The sequence below is a fragment of the Parus major genome, chromosome 2, assembly GCF_001522545.3.
Source record: "Parus major isolate Abel chromosome 2, Parus_major1.1, whole genome shotgun sequence".
Classification (NCBI taxonomy): domain Eukaryota; kingdom Metazoa; phylum Chordata; class Aves; order Passeriformes; family Paridae; genus Parus; species Parus major.
Window position 1 is genome coordinate 130198172 of NC_031769.1, and position 24225 is coordinate 130222396.

Here is a 24225-nt window from a genome sequence, read left to right on the forward strand (position 1 = left end):
AATCACAAACTTGCAGTGTTTTCTCTGGAAATGTTTAGCACTAGCACACTTTGAAGCTGGAATTTTAATTCTGGCCTGTGTAACTTGGATGTACATTTTATCACCCTTCCAGCAATGTGAATATATCCATGCTTGCAAATTTTCAGGAATGTGAGAAAAAGATACCCAGTCTTCAGCAAAAAGCACATACTTTATCTGCTAATATCTCTACTAAACTTGATCCAGCCTGGAACTGAAGAGAATTTTCCTTTCACTTCCAGGTGAACAATATGCCTCAATCAAAGTACCAGAAAATAAAAGTAGGAAGCTGACTTATCTTTTCCAACATCCAACTAATAAGTGGCAGCAATGTAGAAGAAACTTAAACCAAATGTGGAAGGGGTGGGATTTCAATCTAAACCGTGTGCTGCAGTTCTAACAAGTCAAAAGTGATGGCTGCCAGAAAGGTGACCGAAACCTGCACCAAAACTGGAAGGCTGAACAGCAACTCCATCAGAGCATGCTAAAGAGAAAGATGTAAGAACAAAATAGGGATTGCAGAGTGAGGAAACTCCCCCAAAAGTTGTTTTTTGGGGGAGTAATCTATGAACTTTAGCACAAGTAATAAGAGATTATGTATGAGAGACAGAATGGACTGGCTGATCACAAACACTAGATGAAAACAAGTCAAAAAAAGCAAGAAAGATTCTACAGAGTAGTTGAACAGGAAACAGAGGGAAGGCATCTCTAAGTCACAGGACAGAAGAAGTAAAGACATCAGATTAGGTATTGAAAAGGATATGATTTTAGATCTGCTACAGTATCATCCTAACAAAAATCTTTACTGGCTAAATATAAACAGGATTTGCATAAAACACTCTCAATGATGCAGAAAGTAAATGTTACATTGCTGGTGACAAAAAAAAAAAAAAAAAAAGCAGCTTGTACTGTCAAAGCAAGCCTTCCCCTACAGTCCAAAGACAGACATAAAACACTCTACACAAGCATGTGGATCATACTGTCTCAGGTCAATCCCTATAAAGCATGACACAGTATTATTAGATACTACTAGCTCAAACAGCACCAGTCTGCCTAGTTTGCAGCTTCCAAGCCTCCTGATATGACTGCAGTTATTATTTTTAATGGATACAAAACAACACACAAAATACATTAATTTAATTCTCTTTCCTTGATGAAGTTGCATTTGGAAATGATTGCTGAAGTATGTTATGACAGTTTAACTGCATGGCTTCTATCCCTTTCCCCCCACCACCAAATAATGTCTTTGCCTGGTACACACTTATCAGGTCACTGGTCAGGATTTTGTTTGTTCTTACTGTGCTTCCCATAAAACATATTAAATAAACAAATAAATAACGACTGCATAATGCTACATTGAAAGTAGAAATTGATTTCCTCATAAGTCACTGCAGAGCACCACCGTGTTAGATTAATATTACTGAAATAGTCAAAACCATATTAATTCCACTGAAGTAGCATGATACACATATATTAACAGATACAATATTAGAATATGATTAAGTATTAATTTATTTACCACCTCAGGTGCCTGATGTGAGATAGCCTAAATGAAAGTAAGTTCTTGGGCATGTTACACAGTAAATATGTTCTAAGATACCTTCAGTATCAATAGTATACACACATCCCCACCCCGAACAAAAACAGCCAAGATTCAGATGCCTATTTCAGACAAAATAAAAATCTTTTTTTGCTCTATTTGCATTATATCTCTTATTCAATGGAAAAAAACTGCCCTAGAGACTACATTTATTTCTGCCCAAAGTAGATGGATACCCCAGTAGAGCGAGCAACTGTATTCTGAAGAATGCTTCTGCAGGGGGAAAAAAGCACGGCTGTATAATTAAGAAAAATAACTTAATAAAGGTAGGCACAAATAATAATCTAGCTATGGTTGCTTCTTCAACTTTAATTCTGGCCTTTCTTAACATTTGAGAATTTTACCTGAAACCTTAAAGTTACAATTAATTGCATGCAGTGGCAGAATCAGTTTCACTTTTCATTCATATGTGCAGTCCTTCACATTTCAAAGCCTGGGCAAACCAGTCATGTAATTGCTGCAGAAGCCATACCTTGCCCTTTCTAGTATTTCTAGTGCACTCATTATCATGGTTTCTGAGAAACACTTAAACTACCAGCATCCTAAAGCTATTTTCTCTGTCTTTACAATAGTGTTCTTGCATTCTATACACAATGAAAACCTAATCCGTTCTTCACTTACAAAATGCACTGTTTTGCAAAATGTACATTAGGTAAGTTAAAGCTACTCCAAGTAGGTAATGACTTCAATAATACATACACAAAGCCGTACTCCAGACAACTGTTTTTATGACCTGAGACTTGTGATAATGAAGTTAAATCTAATAAACTCCCTTTTTTTGAAAGAAAATCAGACCACCAAAATAAGACTTCATCACCTAATACTCCCAAATCACCCACATCCAGATACTAATCTATAGTAACACTGTTCATCCCTATTTCAGGGATGAACTTTAAAGGTGAATAGTTCTAACTTCAAAAGAACTGTATTTTACAGAGAGCTTCATTCCCACACAGCGTTTTTACAGATAAAAGCATCGATCTACCCAAGGCTTCCCATGAAGCGTTGCATTTCTGTTCACTGTCCTGCCAACTGGAAGCTCCTTCCTTTCAGGATTCTAATTTATTCTCTCACTGAATGATTTTTAGCACAATAAAACTATAGTCTGCATACTTAGAGGTGCATTTTCATCATTTCATGAGAAATACCAACCATATCAAGTATTTTTTCTTACCAATATTTTTTATTATTTTTATCCACCAGAGAGAAACAAAAGCAAACTTACAGAAAGTTTAATATGAAAATCCATCCCACAAATGCAGTGTATTGTGGCTTTATATTAATTGTGCATATGCAATTCTCCATAAAGTGGCTTTAAAAAGCATATAGTGAAAAGATCCCCACAGCTTCTGAAAGACAATTTAGGTTGCAACTGTGACTTACAGATTATTTGTTACCCTTAAAACAGAAAGGTAATATTGTATGACCTTTGAGATAAGAAAAATGATATGACTGTAAAGCCCTAATAAAAACCCAGCAATATCTCACACCTCAGAAACAAAACAGAAAAAGGGAACAATGAAACAAAACCATGTCACTGTCTTAGTATTTTACTCAATCAACAGTTCTTGGTCTAGATCCAGCCAAGATATTATGCTGATTAGGACAGGGTGTAGGAGGTAGGAAGAAACCATTTTCACTGCTTACTGTTTTGAAGCAAAAGCTGTAACATTGCTGAGCAGGACTAAACAGGATGCTTCTATTTCTTAACCCATTCCCCAGTAAAAACACCTCCTGCAAAGCTTAAACTTATCTTCTGCTGTTGAATTAATCTGTCACAACATATACCTTATCTACTAAGAAAATTAAACACTGAAAACAGGGAAGTTTGTTCTTCCTTTCCCAGACATGCAGGCAGCATGTAATCCTAATCATCTAAATTCTTGCAAAGCAGGATATATCTCTTTGTTTATCCTTGTTCTCTTTTCATGAGTTAGTTAATCCATTACCTAATTTATCTTGGAATCATCTTTAATTGTTAATAATGGAAAGACTCAGGACTCCTGTGCTGAGTTTACAGGTTCTCTTCTATTCTTGCCCTGGCTGAATTTCTGCCTGGTGTCAGGTCACAGAAGGCAGTCTACTTTTCTGCAGCTATGCACAACCACCACAGACAAAGTCCAAACAATGCACATGGGGACATAAAGGCAAGAAAATGCAATAGGAAATAGGAAGTTGAAGAAAGAGAGATGAAAAAAACCTCAAACTAGTCATATAGGAACTTTAGGAGGAAAATACTTTTGATCATTAGGCACCAAAACCTTTCAGTCAAAATGCAGATGGATTAAAACCATGGTGATGTGAAAGGAAGAGCAGCGTGCACAACAGCTTTTTAGGTTTCTCCTCTATGTTATCTCACAGATAAGACTTACACTAACTGTAAAATCTTACACTTCAGTAAAGCATCAGCCTGGAATCACAGACTATAAGCACTATCATTTCCTTCGCTTAACAAGGAGCTAGAAGTTTGATACCTCCATCTCTGACCATGAGTAAAAGGGCTCCTGGTCTCCCAAGACATTTTTAGCAGTACCATAAAATGGAAAGCTTAACTACTTCTTTTGATAAAAGCAAATTCAAACAAAAAGTAAGTATCAGATACAGCTTCACAGGTAAAATGAAAGTGAAAAGGTAGCTGCTTGTCTCAGTGACCTGAAGCAAGGTCTTCAACTCAGGAAAAAAAAAAGTTAATTTAAAAGGCTTTATTCTGTTTCTATTTGACTTAATAGTATCGTAGAACACAAAATCAGAGCTCCTCCATCATGCTACCCAGTGGGGAACACTTTGATTAAAGTTATTTTTCCAGTACACAATCTAAAAATAAAGTAACCTTGAACACACTCTACCTTCCAGAGACATTTTTTTGCATTGATCAATGTATTAGATTGCTTATTACGGAAACATGAAAGGCAGACTCGGAGTAAGATACTTCCCAATGGCTGACCAGAAGAAAATGTTTCTTATCAGGCTTCGTCTTTGCCAGAAGGATGATGTAACTACAATCACTATTTATTCCCATCCAAATGATCTTCCTCTATTAGAAGTCTGAGGGACACCTGGAAGTTCCTTACATAATGCATTTCAATATGAAGGAGAAAAGCCAAACAGTATGTTGCAACAACCACTCTCTGTCAGCACTGTCACTTACTGTATACAGTTCCTGTACAGATGTTAATTAATGCTCACTAAAACATTGACTGGGGAACTCCTATTAGATCTTGATACAAGGAAGAGCTGCAACACTAAATATGGGCTTGGCATATAGCCCCAAATTTCAGGTCATAAAAAGCCTAAAGCACTGCTCAACTATCTAATTTACACAAAATAAAAAGCCTTCCATTTCCTAAAAAAAAGTATAAATGTTTCTTCCTGAGACTGAGTTTTGAATGACGATACTGCAGAAGATCTGCCAAAACATCCCTCCCCTTGTCCAGCTTCACAGAAATATACAGTAAGTACTGAGCACCATGTACTTTTAGCAAAGGAAACAGATGAATGACGCATTTAGGCATAGCAACACCAATAGTATTTTCCTCTGGAATGCAACTGTTATGGTGCTAAGAAAGACTCTTATTTGTCTAAGAGCAGTTAACAAGGTTATTTTGTAAAAATACTTAAAAATAAAAACAAGGCACAGCAGCACTAGTGCTGTGGTGCCATCGTATCGAGAACACTAGCCAGGCAGCACTGCCAAAGCCCCATGGCTCAACTAAAACCTGCAATCCCACCTGAACCTCCACTGTCCAGAAGATCCCCTGAGGTGCAAAGACCACTTTGCACTCCCTAAAAAGCATTTCTTGAAAATATGTGTGAGGTAAATTTGTCTCACCATAAGTTGTACACAATGCACAAAACGGTCTGAAAAATAAAGCATTTTAGGATAAAAATAGAACTCAATTATTTGATGTGGCTCACAAAGTTTGGTTTTATGTGAAAAATCAGATCATTAACCAAGAAATTTAAAAGTGGTAATTTTATTTATTAAGGATATGCAGCATCAGTGAAACACAATGAGAACAAAACAACATGATTCTTACTGCATACAATTTCCCTAGAGTTAGTCCTCTTGCTGAAGCAGTTCTTCATCCACTAAATGGAACAACAGAAGGGGACAGCCAGGAGCTCCAATTTAGAGTAAGCTCTAATCTGCCTTATGGGAGCAACTAAAGGACCTATGGAAAAATGTTTGTTTAACAGTAATTTGTCTCAACTATAAATGGAAGCAGAACAGAACTGACATAGTCTATAGACATGGACAATGACAGTTTGTGCTGAACAATAACAGGATACTTGCATTAATAGAGTTGTGCTCTATTTAGGAAGCAAAACCAAGTGACTATACCAAACTAAATTGGTACAAACATTTATTTCTGCAAGATGCCCTTTAAATGTCTCGCTGAAGACATCACTAGGGGATATGCTGGCCTCTAAAGAGAGGAAGTTTTAATGCCTGAGGAAACACCTGTATGTATGAAACTTTAAGCTCATTTCATTAGGTCATTTTGCATTTAGGTTAAAATAACTTTTATATCAACTTTCCAGACTGGGGCAGTATGTCTAGATGCAAAGTCAATCTTTGGAAACTCACCTTTTAAAAAAACAAAACAAAACAAAACAAAAAAAAAAGGCAACAAACTATCCTCGTCTTACAATTGTAATTACAGTGTTTGGCTTAAGAGTAGAAAAGCCAACAGTAATCTTCCCGTTAAAAAAAAAGTAGTCTAAAATGAAAGTACTCCCACTTTTTTTTTTCCATGGATAAGCCCCACGGTATGGTTAATTCTTCTAATAAGTATGCTACAACATCAATGAAGGTAAAGCAAAACAGACACTCAAAGCCTGTCTCACTTGCCTTAATGATGGAAGACCTAAGAGTGGTATCACAAATGACATCTCACAGCTCACCTGAGGGGCCTTTCTTCCTTCTACAAATTCTACTTTGAGAGCTCAAAGACCATTCTAAAGCTGGCCTACGACATGCTTACAACAGGAAGAAAACTTCTTGTAGAGCTCTGTAATATTCTAGTCCCACACAACATTTATGGCTCTTCCTAGATACCTACTGCTTTGGTCGGGATCCTTGAGTCAGTACTTTTACTAAGACGAAAAAAAAACTGAAAAAACAATCAAGCCATGCCAGAGAAGAAACAGCAACCAAAACCAAGGTAAAACACAGTTATGAAGAGCTTGAGAACTGCCAGAAATGTACATGAAACAATCAAAATCACTAATGAAAAGACTAAGCCACTTTATGACGCAGATGAATTAAATCTCTTCCGCAAAGTCTCTTTCCATCAACTAACAATTCAACTTACAAAAAGATCTGTGATAATGAGGTAAACATTAGTTTACAGAAGTTTGGAAGAAATCCATAAATATCAGCAACAGACTAAATACCTACTTATTATTACAATGCATCAAGAAATAAAGTAAATTTTAGAAAGCACCTGAAGAAATGTGCTGAAGTAATCACTGAAGTGAATACTTAAGGGGGAAGAGTGTAATTCTACTTTGAATTCTACTTGTAAGTTTCGGCGTTAAAGTAGAGCACAACAGTATCTGATGTGTAATCTATGTAAAACTCACAAAGGCATACATTTTTCCTTAAAGATGATTTAATTGATGATTTTAAATACAAACTACTTGAAATGAACTAAAATTAAAATAAAACAAGAATAAAACTTTCACTTCAGAGACTCAGAAATAAAAGAAAGTCTCCTCTTGTGAAAAACAGAAGCATAAAAAAACCTGCCAAACTGTTTTAAGAGGTACTGATACAGCTTCTTCCATATTATTCCTACTGGGGAAAAAAATGGTACATTGCACCACTAATAAAAACAATCAGTTCCGTACGACTCAATGTAACTTTTTACCTTCTTGGTAGAAGTCTACTTCCAGGTGCAATTCACATGCCTTTAGCAGTAAGATCCAACACCAGTCCCAGTGTCTTGAAGCTGTATTAGGTACACTGATTCATTCAGCTACACATCTTCCATCCGTTAACACAGAAGGCACAACGGAAACAGAGCTAAGATAAATACAAGACAAAAATCTGAAATCAACTTCTTTATGGATTAGCCAGTGTTAAAATCAATACTTTTATTAATCATTCAATGAGCTTTTGCTGACCCTCAGAAAGAATCAGACTAACTCATATCTCAGCTACAAACCACAAATCACAATAAGAGTAGAACCTGAAACATGTATCTATCAACTCGTTTAATTCAGGTATTAAAATTTATTCTGCTAGGCCAGTACATGATGTTTACATACAATTCAGAAAACAAATCACAAAGCTAATATGGATGTCTGACCACGGCCAGAGTAAACTGACCCCATAATGGAGACCACAAGCTTGGCTAAAGGCCATCAGAGGACAGTGATATAGCTGTACTTCAGAGCTCAAAGATCTTTCTTAGTGCTTCCAAACCAAGATTCAGAAGTCCTATGAAAAGATTAAGGCAATCCTACATTGTCATCAGAAAAGGAAGGGGGGTGGTGTGTGTGTTGGGATCTTTTAAGGAATACTTTAAAAAGACTAAGCATGGATCAAAGAGGCCCAGTAAACAGGGGAGAAAACCCTACATACTGTATTAGTTAGGGAGAATCACCTACTCACTGAACAAATTCAGTCTGAAGTTCTTCTCAAGGGGAATAGTAGCTAAATGCTGTTAATTAAGAATATGGAGGGGGGGAAGCATACCATATATTTTCCAGCACAAAAGAGTCTACCTAACTGCCAAAAGAATTCAAGGGCTTATGTTCTTTCACAGGTTGATAATATTTACGTGAAACAAATTTTCCTAATGCATCTATTAATGTTAACTGGGAATCCCATAGCTAAATGAGTTTTAATGATTCATTTACTAATGGAGACCAGTATTTGTACACACTACGAAGGTAAACAAATACATCTGTCAAGCATCTTCATTCCTCCTGAGCCTTAGCTAGTACAATTCATCAAAACCTGATGATTGCTCTGCATAAGAAATGTGTCATTTGTCTGAGAGACTTAAGCTGAAGGAGAGAGAAAAAAACCACACTTAAACTCCTTTTAGAAATGATGATCTGATGTCCACAAACTCAAAACTAGCTGACAACATAAACATAACAGTTTGAATTCAGCATTTTAAATGCTGAATTGTATAAAACACAGTTGAAACTGGCATACTTCAAGCAATATGCACACAAAAGAGTTACACATATGTAAGCCTTTTACTGAACTGGTTTTTAAGATTAGCATTATAATCATTGTGCAAAACTGAAACTTTGATTTTCTGGACAAAGAGGCTGAGTTCACACGCAATTAAAAATAAAAAAGCGCTTTCTCAGCTTTCTGAAAGCTTGAAGTACAAGCATTTAAATGTTTACAGTTAAGTAAGTGCAAGATTTTGTAAACTGCTAAGTAATGTTACACAGCCATCATTTCTAAGCATTCGAGTGAATTCTGTTAGCTGGGCAATTCATAATTTTACTTCAGTCTGACCTGAAACCAGAAACTTTCTTTTCCAATGAATTTAATAAGAATTAATAGGATACTGAAATATGGTTCTTTGACTGAAAAAAATATTAATTATTAAAAAAACACTGAAAGGGAAAATTCATTTTAAAAAATGAATCTATGTTTAGTTTTGTCTCCAGAATTAAACCCTGCAAGACGTGTTTCCCCAAACTGCACTTAATAAAATAATGCTATCCCTGATGGTGGCTGAGATAAAGCACTAATCAGTACTAATGCAAACTACAGTATTTCAACAGAAACAAGATTTGTTGTGCTCCTCGTGGAGAAACACAAGCACATATGCAATAAGCAACCACAAGGGCATGAAAGCTTCAGATTTTGATTTCTCTGCTCAGCACTAACAGAATTCTACTACTGTCCCTTTGGCATATTCCCATAACTCCATTTCACTACTACCCCTCTGGCAAAGCCCCATTTCTTTCTGTCAAGAGGCAGTACTGGAGCAGAAGGAGAAAGGCAGAAGGACGCCTTCCCTTTGCCAGCCATCACCTCTTCAGCTCACTTACATGCATGCTGGCTTTCACATAGTTTGTTACCAATTCTTCCCTATCTTTCGAACGTGCGCCTGCAGTAGCTGCTGTGTGTGTATAGCAAACTGCCAGGTGGAAAACTCCCAGCTTTGCAGAACGACCTGTGCAAGGAAAACACTCGGCAGAACGCGGGCTATTCCCACTGCCTGTCCCCCACCGCCTTCACATCCGAGATGCAGTATATCCCTGCAAACTCCTCCACTCCTCCGACCACCGGATCTGGGGTGGGCAACAGACCACAGAGAGGTCAACTACAAACTCTCAGGAGGGAGGGTGTGAACGGTGCCCCCGGGGTGCGTTGGAGGCCCTGGAGCTGCTCGAGCTCCTCTCCCTGTGCCAGGTGTCCTGGTGCCCCGCAAGTTCCAGTGCCGGAGCTCCCAGGCCCCCGGCCCCTTGCCGCTGCCGGGCGGCGAAACGCGGCGCCGGCCGAGGGGCCCCGCGGCCCACCCAGGCCGGCGGAGGGCGGCAGCTCCTCCCCGCACACCGCGTTCGCCGCGCCGGGGCCGAGCGGGACCCACCCGGGGTTCCCCGAGCCCTGGGGGTCGGCCGTGCCCCCCTCCTCCGCCACGGGCCGCTCGCCCCGCCCGGGGGGAGACAATGGACGATGACTTCACCCTCCAGCAATGTGAAGAGCAGCGGGGGACGCCGCCGACTTCCCCCCGGCCCCCAGGACGCTCCCGGGCCCTCTCCCCGCCGGGCTCGGGCTCCCGCCCAGAGGCGGCTCCGGCTCGGACGTTCCGCTCCACCCCTCACCCGCCGCCACGCTCAGGGCGGCGGCCGCCGGCAGAGGCCCGAGCCGGGGGACGCCGCCACCGCCGGGCCCCTCGGCGCCCCCCGCCCCGCCGCGGACCCACCCCCCATACCTGTGAGTCGGCGGGAGGAAGCGGCGCTGCTCCGCTCGCCCGAGCCCGGCGCCGCGCAGGAAGCGCCTCCCTATGTGTGTCTGTGTGTGTGTGTCTCTGTGTGTGTGTGTGTGTCTGTGTGTGTGTGAGAGTGAGGAACGGAGGGGGCGGCACCGCCCGGCCGGGGCGGGGCGGGGCGACGCGGGGCCGGGACCGGGGCCGGGGCTGCCCGCGGGGGAGGCGGCGCCCGGGCCGTCGGTTTCCGCGACGCGCTGAGCTCAACGCGCACGGCGGTGCCGCCCCTCGCCCGCCCCCGGCAGGGCGGCCCCGGCGGGCGGGAGCGCTGCGGACCCCGCGGTGGAGCCGGGGGCGCCTCCCGGGGCACCCGCTCCCTGCCGCCCGCGGCGCGGTGCAGGGGACGCTCGGAGCCGGCGGGGTGGGTGCGGTGTCTCTGCCCCCCGTGGCGGGGGACGCCGCAGCGCTGCCAGCTGCAGCAGCAGCACAAGGTACATCGTTATATGCATGTACAATTCCGTGGGCTTCCCACCCATGGAAATGGAAAAGTGCGAGGCGAAGAATGAATTATCGGGGCGTTTCGATAGGGTCGTGCTGCTGAGCGCTGATTCACTTTCCAAAATGACAAAACCCTGTTCCCGTGCTGTAAGATACAGATTTACCTTCTTTTCGCCCCCCCCGCCCCCTTGCCATTTGAAACAGAAGCCGCCTCAAAACTTGCCCACAAGCCCCCCGCTTTTCCTTCGTGGCATGGCCGTGTTCCGCATTTAGCTGCGGTCAGCCCCGGGCTTCTTGGGCGCCGGCGTCCGGCAGCCGCAGCTCTGGGCTGCCTCCGGCTGACCTATATCGCTCACCCGTCCCTGAGATCGGGCTCTCCGTCTCCTTTGACTACCGACCTTCATGCCGTCTTCCACGGGATTCCCTCCCTCTGCAACCCTGTCGTAGCTGCCGCCCTCTCCCACAGCTGGCTTGCTGCTCCTGACCTCCACTTCTGGCCCAATTCCAAATCTCCTCTGGCATGTTTCAGAATTCTCTGCCTACATTATTATTACATTGGGTTTAAATCGTGTGCTTTTTTTAATTCCTAGTTAATCATTCATACTGTCTCATCTCAGAATGCTGTGGAACTAGAGCTGATCCTGTGCTTATGACGAGTGGTTCTTCCGTTAAGCTGGTATGAAATCTGAAAACTTACTCTGGAAAAAGTTATTAATCACCCAGGCTGCATTTAACATGCACAAAGACAGTAAAATGAATAAAGTGTACCATGCTTTTCCTGTGGGATTTGCAATGTACCATCAGTTAAAGGCTTGCACGTATACTTACCTTTATTTATGTGCATGGTTCCGTTTAAGTCAATAGGGCTACTTCCAGTACATCAAATTAAAAGTAAATACAAGTCATTCCATGGTGAGATACTTAATCTGAAATGACAGAATAGGCAGTTACAACAAACAGGGAGGGGAAGTGGAAAAATAAGGGTAACACCAATGAGATTATACTGGAATTTTGGCATGTTGTGTACAAACCATGGTAGTTCCCTCTTTGCTTGTAAAAGCCAGTGGCTAGGTGAGTTGTTCAGGCTCCAGTACTGCAAACATATACTTGTCACTTAGGGCGTGTAAGTGGTACAATTGTGTTCAGCTGGATAAGATATACAGAAGTTTATTACATACAGCAACTTGGGGAGTAAAATCTTGAACACTTTGTTATGTATGGGATTTGATACAGAAAAAGGGAATTAGAGAAAGGGAATTCACTCATAAAATGAGAAGAAGACAAGAATGGACGTGGGTGAGGGAAAGAAAATGAAGACAGAAACAAAAAGATTAGGATATAGAATAGCATGGTAGGATAGTGAACACATTTTGGAGTAGCAATAGCAAACCATTTTACCAATTCAAATGTACAGCTACCAATAAAGCAAAAACCAGCCAGCAAAGCAGCACAGTAACGTATTACTTTCTAAATGTCCAGTGGGATTCAGAAAATCAGTACAAATGCTCTGAAATCTCTTGGCTAATGCTGGAGAATAGGAGAGGAAGAGAGCCCAGGTGTTTTAAAATTCTGCACTGGGACATTGAGTAGTCACTGTGGTGGTGAGATGATTTCTCCTTGAAGCTGGTAAGGGACAAAACAAACCTCCAGCCAGCCATCCTCCTGAGATCTTGGCAGCAGAGAGCCTGCAGCCAAGTAGGTGCTTTTCATCAGAAGTATTCAAAATAATCAATTAACAAAATACACTAAGCATAGGGAAGAAAGAAACTCTTTTCTGCACAAGCTGTACACCAAAACTGGCAGTTGTTTATTTTGGTATGACAGGCAGATACATTTGTTTGCTTGCTTGCTAACTTATTATTATAGAACAGGATGACAAAGAGGTATTAAGGAAAAGTAGGGGCTGCTCAAACTCTTGAGTCGAGAGGAAATACCTTATGTGTGCTGCATTTGGTGAGGCGTACAAGATTTGAGAATGCAAACTAGCCTGTCTTTCCAAAACACTTTCTGAAGAGCATCTACATCTACTAGAACATCTACTTTTGTAGGTATTTTATTCAGTTGCTGGCAGAAAAGTACAAAGTATTACATCACAATACAAAAATACTGCCCTCTGAGCAAAGCATCTGGTATGTTCTAAGGAGGCATAAGCACACACAACATGCTGTCAAACATGGAAGGGTAAAAATCATATCAACAGGAAGAGAGGTGAGCAGAAAGGGCTGAGGAAGAAAAGTGCTTTTCTTTTTGGTGGTAAAGAATGGAGAGAAGGGTTTGAGATAGACAGCCTCATCTCAATTTTATATATCCTTCTCATTATCTCTGCTTATCTGGACTGCTGGCCTGAGTGTAATTTCAATATTTACATATGAAACACTGCTGTCTCATATGGTAGTGTAAAATCAGCACCTTAGGCCAGAATTTAATGTTTTGGTGGTCTTTTCTTTAAACTCATATTGGAAGAGTATCAAATATGATGAGTAAATGTTTCCATGTCTCTGATCCCACCTCCGAGACTCCCTTTGAAATCTTTTATCTGAATATTCAACCATCATCTTCAACATAAAATTGGCAAAGCCAAACTCTATTTTTTTATAGGTAATTTCATGTTTCCTGCAGGTTTGTCATCATCTGGTCTCCAGCCCATCATTTTTAGGGAAAAACCTGTCCTCAGACCTTCCCCTTTTGACCCACACATTTGTGTCCTTGATCTTTCTTTCATCTTGTTCTGAAGAACACCCTCTGTTGGAAGATTCACCATGATCCTATGTTTTCCAGCTCAACTGTCTTGCCAATTTATTTTTTTTCCTGGAAAATTTATTTTTAGCACCCGTGATTTTACTGATCTGTCTTACAGTGTTGCCCCACAGATGGCTGCATTTGCACAAAAAGCATTGCAGAAGATTGATGTGGCAGCAGGAACAAGTGGCATAGGAAAGGAAGAGAACTGTCTAGATCAATTTTGCCACTGGAAAAATGTAGTATGGAAACCCATTCTGACTTGCAACTAAAGAAGAAAGGATAAAAGCCTTTAATGAATTAAAATATCTGCAATACATATGGATAACAAAACAGAAATCAGACCTGCAAAAATAGGAAATATTAATATCACTGTATAACTGATAAATTTTATATATAAATACAGCTAAGAGACAAGATTGCACAGGACAGGAATAAGTGTTGAGTACATCATAAGTGTTGGGCATCAGGTTTCTGTTTGCCCATTGTGAAAGATTATTTGCCATGCACTGATTGTCATAAATTGTATTGAGTGCAGTAGATTAAAAAAAAAAATAAATTAATACTTGTGTACCATGATGACAAGCCTAGGATAATGGATTAGTGACAAATAGACCTATCTAATATAGATGTGATCTCACTAATCCAAGTTATAAAGTGGCAAGATACCAGTAAATAATGTGCAAGCTGAGAACTTTCCAAATTTTTTGGCATGTCATAAAACATTAAAGATGAAGGCTTCCATAGCCATTTCAAATATCTCAGAGATCTTAGAATTACATCATCTGATCTAATCAGTTTTGGTAGTAGTCAGTAAAGTAAAAATAGAAAATTTATAATATATAGAACTGCAGTCCCTAGAACATGCCTATAACAAGAAAGAAAATCTGTTTAAATAAATAAAATTTAGGTCCATTTCCAGCCACTGTGACAGAATAAAAACAGGTTGAGAAATCTGAGAGCCTGAGTCCAAAAAGTGCTCCTAAACACATGCAAGACATCATTCAATATACAAGATACCAGAAATCTGAAAAAGACTGCTATATGAGCTTTAAATTTCTCAAATGGCTAAAACTCTACTCCTAGATGTAGTATTTAAGCTCTAGAGGAAAGGAGTTGCAGCATGCAAAAGTGATACCTGTATATTTTCTTGGAGTTAGCCATTTCTAAAGCCCAGTTGGCTATCACTGTCAATATCCTCAGGGAACTTCAATTTGTTAGAAAAATAAACGAAAGTCAAGAGTTATACTGCAAAAAGCAGCAGACTATGATTTCTGTTGCACAACACTGTTTCCATTCTAGTCTCCTGAGCTTTCGTCCTCTTTTAGTCAGAACAGCCTGAAATTTTTGTTTTTCTGGGTTCAGAAGTTATGTGCTTATTCTCTGCCCAAAGGTGAAATTGTTTCTGGAAAGCTTGAGCAAGAATATTTTTGCTGGTTTAAGTGTGAGAACAGCGGGATGGCGGGGAGGGGGGAATGTTGCATAAAGGTAAAAGTGCTTCAGGGTTTTCTAAAGAACTTTTTCACCATGATGAAGAGATGTGAAGAGATGAAAGTCGTGGTGGAAATAATCCTGCTCAGGGAGGACCTATACTTTTTCTAAAATTGGTCTTAAGTATGTCTTTCGAGCAGCATATACACTCCATCTTTGTCAGAGCCAGGGAGCATTTGCACTTGACCTTCCCACAGAGGAAGGGCAAGCTTCTGCTCTATCTGTCCCTTCTGAGTATTTTTGTGGTGACACACTGACTGTACCCCCAAGTCCTGCCCCATTACTGCCTAATTCTTCAGGGTGTGGCTCATCTCCAGTGTATCTACAGGTTTCCTCACAAATGAACTGGGATTGGGGAGGCTGGTGAGGAAGGGGCTCAGTGCCCACAGGGACCACACTTCAGTGCACACCATGGGCACGCTCTGCTGTTGGTGGTACGGGATCTCCAAATGTGTTGCAGCAGGCTTTTGTGGCCTTCTCTCTCTGTATGTCCTCATGCCACAGTTAAGCATCACAGGCATTTAAAAATATAAGCCACCTATGTGACAATGAGGGGCCTCTGTCAGCTGTCTTGTGGGATGTGCAGAAGCAGAGTGTTTCTCCTCAAGAGCACCTTCCAATATCTGCTAACCTGCCTCAAGCCATGGCTAGGTCAGTGGACCTGAAGACAGCATGTGTTTGCAGCCAGGGACAGCAGAAGGAAAGGATTATGGGCATGGCATGACACAGCCCATAGTCACGTGCTCTCACGTGCAGTCATGCCAGGTGTTACATGTCCATCATGAGCACACATCGGACAAAGACAGTGAGCAAGACGTCCTTCTCGGCTGGACAGGGAGTGTACAACCTCTGACCCTCCTGTGGCCACAAAACCATCCTGTCAGGGGGCAGCACAGGCCAGGGACTTCCCATGGTGGCAGGGCCTATTCCACCATTCCAGCCCTAAATCAGGCAACTGGAGGGCACTGGGGCAGCTCCAGCCCTGGGAACCCCAGCCCTGGGTATTGGGCACCTCCTGGGGGACAGGCTGAGGCCAGACTGGGACGTGAACCCACAGGTGTGCCTGGCACATTAAGACCCATTGTTAGGATGGGCTGATGGCTCCAGAGGGCTGAAATGGGGTCCTGAGCCATGGGCAGGCACCTCAGGGTCCCAACACATCCTTATGGAGAGAATCCATATGGCTTTGCCTCTGGCTGACTTCAAGAAGAGTTCACGGAAGCAGAGCTCTTTCCAGGAGCATTGCTGTGAGCAGTTGGATTGGTGGATAAAAAGGACAGAGGTGGTGAGGAGTGGTTGCCTTCAGCCCCTGCTTAGGGAACACATTTTCTCATACAATAGATGTGAGAGCCATCAGCAAGCAGCAGTAGGACATAGGGCCTCTGTGCAGAGAGCTTTTCAGAAGTGTGTCATCCCTCCTGGCCTCACCAGGGCAGATGAGCCACAGGAGAGAGTCACTTGCTCTGTGCGGGGAGCTGCAAACACAGCTCTGCCAGATTGTCTGGCAATTCCCACTTTCAGTAAAACATTCTGCAGCCCCAGCCACTGCCAAGGGCAGAGGACACGAGCAGAGCACTCCGATGCAGCCTGGTTCTCCCCAGCTTTGACAGGTGAATCTTACAACTACACTGCCCTCCTCTATGCATTGAGGCTAGCACTGCTCATTTTGCCATGAGCATCATGACTGTGCCTTGCTTCCTGCCAACATCACTGGCAAGTTTGTTGTTTACTGTGACTGCTCTCAGCATGACCCTCATAAAGCAGCAATTCTGGCCTTTACCTCTTTCCCAGAAGTCTCCTCTGTTGTCTCTATTTCTTCAGGCTAGCCAGAGCAAGGCCTTCCAGAAGTGTGAAACTCTTGCTTCCTTGAATAAAGCTGACTCCAGACACAAGGTAGTAAAACCAGCAATTTCCTGTGGTCAGGAGCACCCAATTCCAATGCTCTCTCCAACAGTTTCCAAGACTTCAAGCCTCTTTTGCATCACACAGAAAGGGTAGTGACTGCAGTGCTGTGAGTTTACCCAGGAATGGTACATAATTAAATCTTTGACAGAGAGCTGTAAACACTGGTTTTGATTCATGGTAGGCAGCATACCAGGACATGCCGAGATTGACCATGATGCAATGTGACCAGAAGAGAACTGCTGGTCTCAAATGTCCTTTCTTCATGCAAAGAAGTTCCTGAAACATCCAAAGAAGAGTCACACCATGTACCCAAGAGTATTGTCCAAACACTTCTTGAACTCTGTGAGGCTTGGTGCTGTGACCATTTCCCTGGGAAGCCTGGTCCAGTGCCCAACCATCCTCTGTGTGAAGAACCTTTTTATAATATCCAACCTATACCTCCCCTGACACAACTTCAGGCCATTCCCTTGAGTCTTTTCACTGGGACCAGAGAGAAGAGATTGGTGTCTGCCCCTCCTCCTCCCCTCATGAGGAAGTTGAAACTGCAATGAGGTCTCCCCTCAGTGTCCTCTTCTCCAGCCTGAACAGAACAAGTGACCTCAGCTGCTCCTCATATGGTTTCCCCTCAAGGCCCTACATGGTGGTCTTTATGTGCATTTGCATTGATGTCAAAGTGAGGAAAATGCTGTGGTGCATTTTCTTCTCCCTGCTGTCCAACAAGGTTCCCAGGGGCCGCTACTCCATCCAGCTTCACCTCTGCCATGCTACAAGTGGAGTGCTACAGCTTTTGCACTGTGCTTCTCCTCACAAAGAAAATAGAATTTATTTAAAATATATATAACTATATACTATATATAATAATATAAATGTTTGAGGCCATGATTGTGAATTTCTGGAACCAAAACTAGCCTTTTTATTTTTATTCTAGAATTTGCACACTGTCCCAAAGTAATCAAGTCAGGAATCAGAAGATTTGGCTTCTCTGAGAACTGTGTTTACCTCAAGTCCTACAGGAGGTACTGTGTGTGTTGGTATTGCTTCCTTTTTTCCCTTTTTTTCCCTCCTTGGTTTGTCTTCACAGGGTTGTTTCCCTTCATTCCTTTCTATTTCTGCATTAGACCAACTAAACACATGATACCTAAGACTACACTCACTGTGCCCCCCTGCTCCATCCCCTGCACTCAACTCTGGCCAAGATATATGGACAGAGAGTTCCTTTTAGCCAAGGGTAATGAGTCTCAAAGTCTGGATGATTAGAAGGAAGGGTTAGGGTTTTACCTGCCTTTTGGGAGATCATTTTCAGATACCATTCCTAATCATACACTCTAGTACAAGACCTGCAGAAGTGAGTCCTCCCTGGAGACTGCAGTGCTATTCTTTGCTTTATGGAAGGTGTTTCTGCCCTCCATTTATCCTAAAGGGTTAGAACTGACATTTGGCACTGAAATTTGTTTAATTTTTTTTATTTTTGCTTCAAATTTTGATAAAATTTAACCACTAAGATAGTCCAGGTTTCTGCTTGAAGCAACAAAAGGGTAGCCATAATACTCAGTGGGCAGTCTCTCTGATGTTGTGGAGTTTATCTATAATGCAGGGGGTGTAGATGTATTTGAGCCAGTTCTACTTCTTGGGTTCAGCTGGCTGTGCAAGCGTGGAGCTTGATGAAGAACAACAGTTCACCAGCCTTTCAGGCTCTGCTTGATTTTTTTTTTTTTTATTTCTTCCCTTCACTTCCCCAGGAAATACTGAGGTTATGAGATTTTGTACAAAATTATTCCCTGCAATTGTAACTAGTAACACACATCTGTGCTTGTCTGGAGGTCTCTCTGCAATGCCCAGGCTGTGTGTTTTAGGTTTAGGTCATCCCCATTCACCACTTACTTATATGTCAGGTCTGAGCCATGAAATATAGAAGGTAAAGTTATTGATGACTGAAATTCTTTGTTACACCCAGATACGTAGGTGACATATCCAAAAGGTTGGATAAGTTTATGATCAATAAGAAATTCATGTAACTACAGAGCTGAAGAAGACAACAAGCAAATGATGCAATCTACTAAGCACTGACCAGGGAAGACGATGCACCTCCACAAATGTATTTAGTCTTCATAGGAGAGTGGTTCCTCTGAAGCCTCTGGTGTTGCCTGCTACTGGAGACAGGGCTCAGTGGAGTAATTACTTTAGTCATGAAGACAGATACTCCAATGACATCAGTGGAAATCCTTTTCATGGTGCTGAATTACAGCTTAAGAGCAGCAATCTCATGACACACTCCTCCTGATTCCGCACCTGCGTCGTGACAACTGTATTGCTTGGTTACATGAAAACAATATCACTGCCTAAGGGGAAGACAAAATGACAATAAATTTATTTTTATGAGATCTTTGGATTCTTTGCCATCTCCTGTTTGCTTTCTGTATTTTTTATCTTTTCCTTTTTTGCAGGATTCTGTATTTATAGGGACATTCTTTTTGCTGCTTGCAATTTTCCAATTGCTCTGATGTGATTGCTTTCCCATTTGCAGTTTCTTTGTATGTGCTGATAAAATTTAGAAACCAGTGTCACCATTCAGATTTTTCTAGGTTGCAATTGACAAGAGTGAAATGCCTCCCCATCCCAAAAGTGAGTTTCATGTAGTTATCAAAGGTTTGGAGGGATGCCTCTTATTTAAATTTTGCTGACAAAAAAGATAAAAAATCTCACAAACTGGTTTCATATCATCTGTTATGTGTCAAGACTAATTTTTATTTTTTTTTTTATTTAGCATGGTAAGAGAAAACTTGGAGCCTGACCACCTGCAATTAAGACATGAAGGGTGTACCATAGTGTTCTGGAGAGTGGAGATCTTTAAACAGTTTATATTCTGACACTGAAGACATAGGTTATTGTAAACATTTTAGGCAGGTCGTTTTTGTGTGACATACTGTAGCCTCATGTGAACTAGTCTCTGAAGAAGCTGTATGAATCACCTTCTGGCTTCATCTGTCTTTCTTCTTTCAGTGTCAAGAAGGCACAGATTATGATCTTGGTTTAACCTTACCATTTCAATAGTTAAGGTTAGGTAAGGGTAAGATTAATTCTGTCTTCAAATTAGCCAAGTATCTGAAAAGATATAAAGTTCCTTTTTTCCTTCCTCCATAGCTTTACTAAAAATCCATGTGGTGATTCTTGCAGAATTATTTGATATAATAAATACTCAAAGTGCTATGATTAATCAGTGATGATAATTTACATAGTTTAATTTGCAAATAGATTCTTATCCCATTTCTCAGACCCTTAAACCAGTTTTTCCCCAGCTGGAGGATTCTGTCAGCCAAATCACAGCAGGCAACTGGAGGGAAGCAGTGAGGGAACCTCTTTGTAAGGATTTTTTTTTTTTTTTTTTTGGGAACCTCTTTGTAAGGATTTTTTTTTTTTTTTTTTCTGTGCAGAGATGTCAGCTATCTGGTTGGTAGTTTTTATTCCTCTTTATTCTATATGAAACCTTGATTTAGTGCTTCTGCAGTACCAGAGATGTGTAAGGGTCAAGCCACAGGACTTGTACAGCCAGGTCCTTCAGCCATTGAGAGTGCCCCATGTGGGCTTAAAGTATGTCAGGACTAAGGGAGGGTTTGAATAAATAAAATGAGAAAGTACAAGATCATAGGTTTTTGCACCATACTGCACTGTCATTTTCATGCTTTTCATGGAATCACCCCCAATACTGATAGGTTAGGAAGAGTCCAGAGGGGAGAGAGTTAACATCCTCTCAGTGCTGTGCCCATGATGGCCTGCTTTCTTTTTGTCTAACTGCTAAGCAAAATACAAGTTGCATAAATAGAAACACTGAATATAGACTGCAGGAGATTATTTTAGCACTGTATGAAGACATGATGCCAGTGAATCTGTAATTTGAATATATATTTTTGTTGCAAGATCTAGCGTTCTGTTTTACACATAGACACATAACAAGAGCAATGAGGCTGTCAGTTCTGGCCATCTCAATAGTGTTGCAAAATTCTGAAGAAGATGGCAAAACACTGCATTCAGTTGAGAAATCAATTTAAGCAGAACACTTAGAGAAAATAGAAATTGTTATCTATAGAAAAGGGAAGTTAAGGGCAAGTGGAACTTCACTAAAGTATGCTCTGTGTTGGAGAAAATAGAGAAGTTCTATGCCACAAATGTAGTTGAGCTTAATCAAGTTGAGCAATTAAACTTGTTGAGCTAGTTTAATTGCAAGAAAAATAACCAAATATATCTAAATATTAAGTTTCCTGAAACTGAAATGGATACTGGCAGAATATAAGGTAATTATATACCAATGTTAAAGAAATAGTCACAACAGTTTGCATATAGAATTAAGTAGTAGGGCAACAAGAATAATGTTTTAACAGGAATTAGGCAAATCTTTGGGTGTGCAAACTGACTAGTGCTCGTATTGATAAAACACGTATTGATAAAGACAAGCATTTAGATGTATCTTCTGGAATTTTCCTTTTCAAAGTTTCTTCATTCCTATTGCCTATAGATATCTCCACATTATAATGTTTCGATAGGCAATTTTTTTTTTAATCAATAAATAAAACTGATCATTGGTATATATCTAATCCTAGTGCCATTCTCTTTAGCCAGGTAAATGAAAGGCAGTTTAAAAACAGTTGCATGGAAGAAAACTCTTTCCTTCCCTTCTTTCATCTGCAAAGATAGGCTTGGAGGAGAGTGTTGATAACTTTTACTTTCCTTTGGGAAATATGGCGAGCTTTTCCAACTGGCTTGGCCAGAGCTTGCTGGAGCACAGCCCTGCCATGCACTCCTAGTTCTCTTCAGCTTGCTCTCCTCCCCAACTCTTATGTACCTTCCAATTTAATGAGATTATTTTCCCTTGGTATTTTTCAGGTTTTTCCTGTCCCTTCCTGTTTTTCAGTGGAGTAATCACGCTTACTAATATCTTATGCAAAAGGCCAAGGCTTCAGTACAGCATTGGAAACACTGCATGCTGTGGACTTTCATTTGCCTCTTGTGTGTATCTGCCTTTAAACTATTAATAGGAAAAATTCAGGAAAAAACCACCATAATTTAGCATATATAATACTCTACTAAATATTTTTCCTGACAAAACTGAAGATGATGTCTCAGTGTCAGTGCACAGAGAAATAGTGAGACCAATTCTTTTCAAACTGTCTAGAAATTTCCTACTGTGACCTATGGAGAGCTGCCTGGTGGTCCCCACAGACTTGTGTTGCTGGCTCCTCATCTTTTCCAGCTGCTAGCTTCTAGTAAAAGCAGGGAGGAAAAGGTATTCCACAGAAGTACTGAATACAGCTGCCCCAGGGGTATTATGTGAAAGTGTATCAGAGAAAAGATGATCTCCACAACCCTGGAAGCAGGGGAGACAGAATTTGCAAGACAGACTGTTGACCAGCGATCTACCATATGGAAAAGTCGGACATTTGAGTGGACTTTTATATCCTAGTTTGATTAACCTCTTTCTAGTCATTCTTTTCCATCATCTTCCTCTCTACAGTTACAATACGCTATTCTAAAGTACTTCTCCAAATCTAGATCCCTGGAATCTACATGTAGGATAGGAACCTTAGCTCCTGAGACTAAGGATCTTATCCCATTACCCTGACAATGCCTGCTTTTTTAATAGTCCTACTCTTAATCTAATTACTTCTCCAGTCCAGTTTGAAATTTTCTCAGTCAATGTAGAATTCAAACAGAACTGTAGGCTGTATGAATAAGCCTAGCCAAATGGGAATTTGTTCTGACTAAAGGTCAGGTTTGGCCTCTGAAGAACTGTGCAATAATGAGTGTTTGGTTCCCTTGAAAATTGCAATTGTATGGAAATGTCACAAGAATACATGTATCTTTATTTAAAGAACTGGGTTTTTCCCCCCCTCTGGGTTGTTTAAAGCCACATGACTGAGGTATTTTACAGTGCAGCTGTTACAGATGACTATGACATAATCTCCTTTCCAATGAAAGGGAGGCATGGAAAATAAGAGATCTTCAGGTAAGAGAAAAATCTATTGAAACTGTGCTTAGGGCCTGTCATTTACGTTTTCCAGAAGATTTTGGTCAATCCGGCCTTAACCCTGAAGTGACTGTGCTGCAGGCTGAAGAGCTGAGACATTCAGCCTGCCTCCACACACAGGCCTCTGAGGGGCTGCCTGGGGCTCTGCCTCCTGATAGTCCCCTCACCTCTCAGCACTGAAGCCAGGGAGAGCCCCTTTCATACTACAGCCTCTTTCCAGCTATTCCATGCCTACACTAGTTGGTGTCCCATACCAAATTCAAGGTCCTATTTAATGAAATTCTCTCCATAGCTGTCTTCAGAAATAGTGACTCCAGCATGTCCTTAGGGTTACAAGAGATTTATTTTAGCTAAAATAAAAGAGAAGAGAGACTCAAGTACCTACTACTGATAAGCAAATAGCTTTTATTCCAAAGGAAAACATGATGTGAAAAAGTATGCCTCAGACAGAGGATTGCAGAGGCATTCCAGTGGATGTTCACACCCAGCATGGCATTTACTGTACCCTTTTGACAATTACCACCTCTGGTATAACCCAGGGCTGCTAAGCTGATGCTGAGCTGGCTTTCCCACCACAGAGGGTGCCAGGGTGGTTAAATGACCACTGAAAGGGCAATGTCCTTCTGATGCATCACTGGAGCAGTGCTGTGGGCAGCCTCAGCCTCCTGTCAGTGCTGCTCTTCCCTCTCACCCCAGTTTCATTCTCTCTCCAGAGCACAAGCCAAACTTCTCACTGTTCCTGAGCAGCAGATGTTTATGGTGCCAGTCCAAATGCTGGCTAACATGAGCAGGTCCTATGAAACAGTCCTAGAAGGACATAGAGGGCACCTTACTGCAGTTACACCTTCCCCTTGTAGATGGCTGAGTAAAGAGGAATCATTTGGAAAGGAAATGAAAGCAGCAGATGGATTGCCAGGGAGAGATGTGGGGTCAGAGAGGGAGAGGTGGTGGTGTATTATATCCTAGACAGAATGCAATTGAAACTGCTGGGAGAGAGCATGCTCCTGGCACATTGCTCTCTTCCTCTACAGCGTGGTTGTGTGGGT

General features: G+C 41.5%; 1 protein-coding gene and 1 long non-coding RNA gene across 5 annotated transcripts in view; one reads left to right on the forward strand and one right to left on the reverse strand.

Annotated features, from left to right (window-relative positions):
- RNF19A (ring finger protein 19A, RBR E3 ubiquitin protein ligase) overlaps positions 1-12192 on the reverse strand; it is a 59968-nt gene extending 47776 nt beyond the window's left edge. Inside the window, exons 1-2 of one of the 3 annotated variants that reach the window (XM_015617598.3) lie at positions 11854-12192; positions 7492-7646 (exon numbers count right to left, since the gene is read on the reverse strand). The gene's annotated coding sequence lies outside the window, so the exon portion shown is untranslated. Of the gene's footprint in view, positions 1-7491; positions 7647-9646; positions 9898-10533; positions 10689-11853 lie in introns of those variants that run through there. The other 2 variants (XM_015617597.3, XM_015617599.3) reach the window with 2 other exon arrangements.
- LOC107199896 lies at positions 10866-19541 on the forward strand. 2 transcript variants are annotated; one of them, XR_001519356.3, is made up of 3 exons: positions 10866-11701; positions 18089-18176; positions 19115-19541. It is a non-coding gene; the product is annotated as an uncharacterized LOC107199896 (long non-coding RNA). The 2 variants fall into 2 exon arrangements; XR_004496188.1 differs by having other exon boundaries at positions 18089-19541.
- The last annotated feature ends 4684 nt before the right edge of the window (positions 19542-24225 follow it).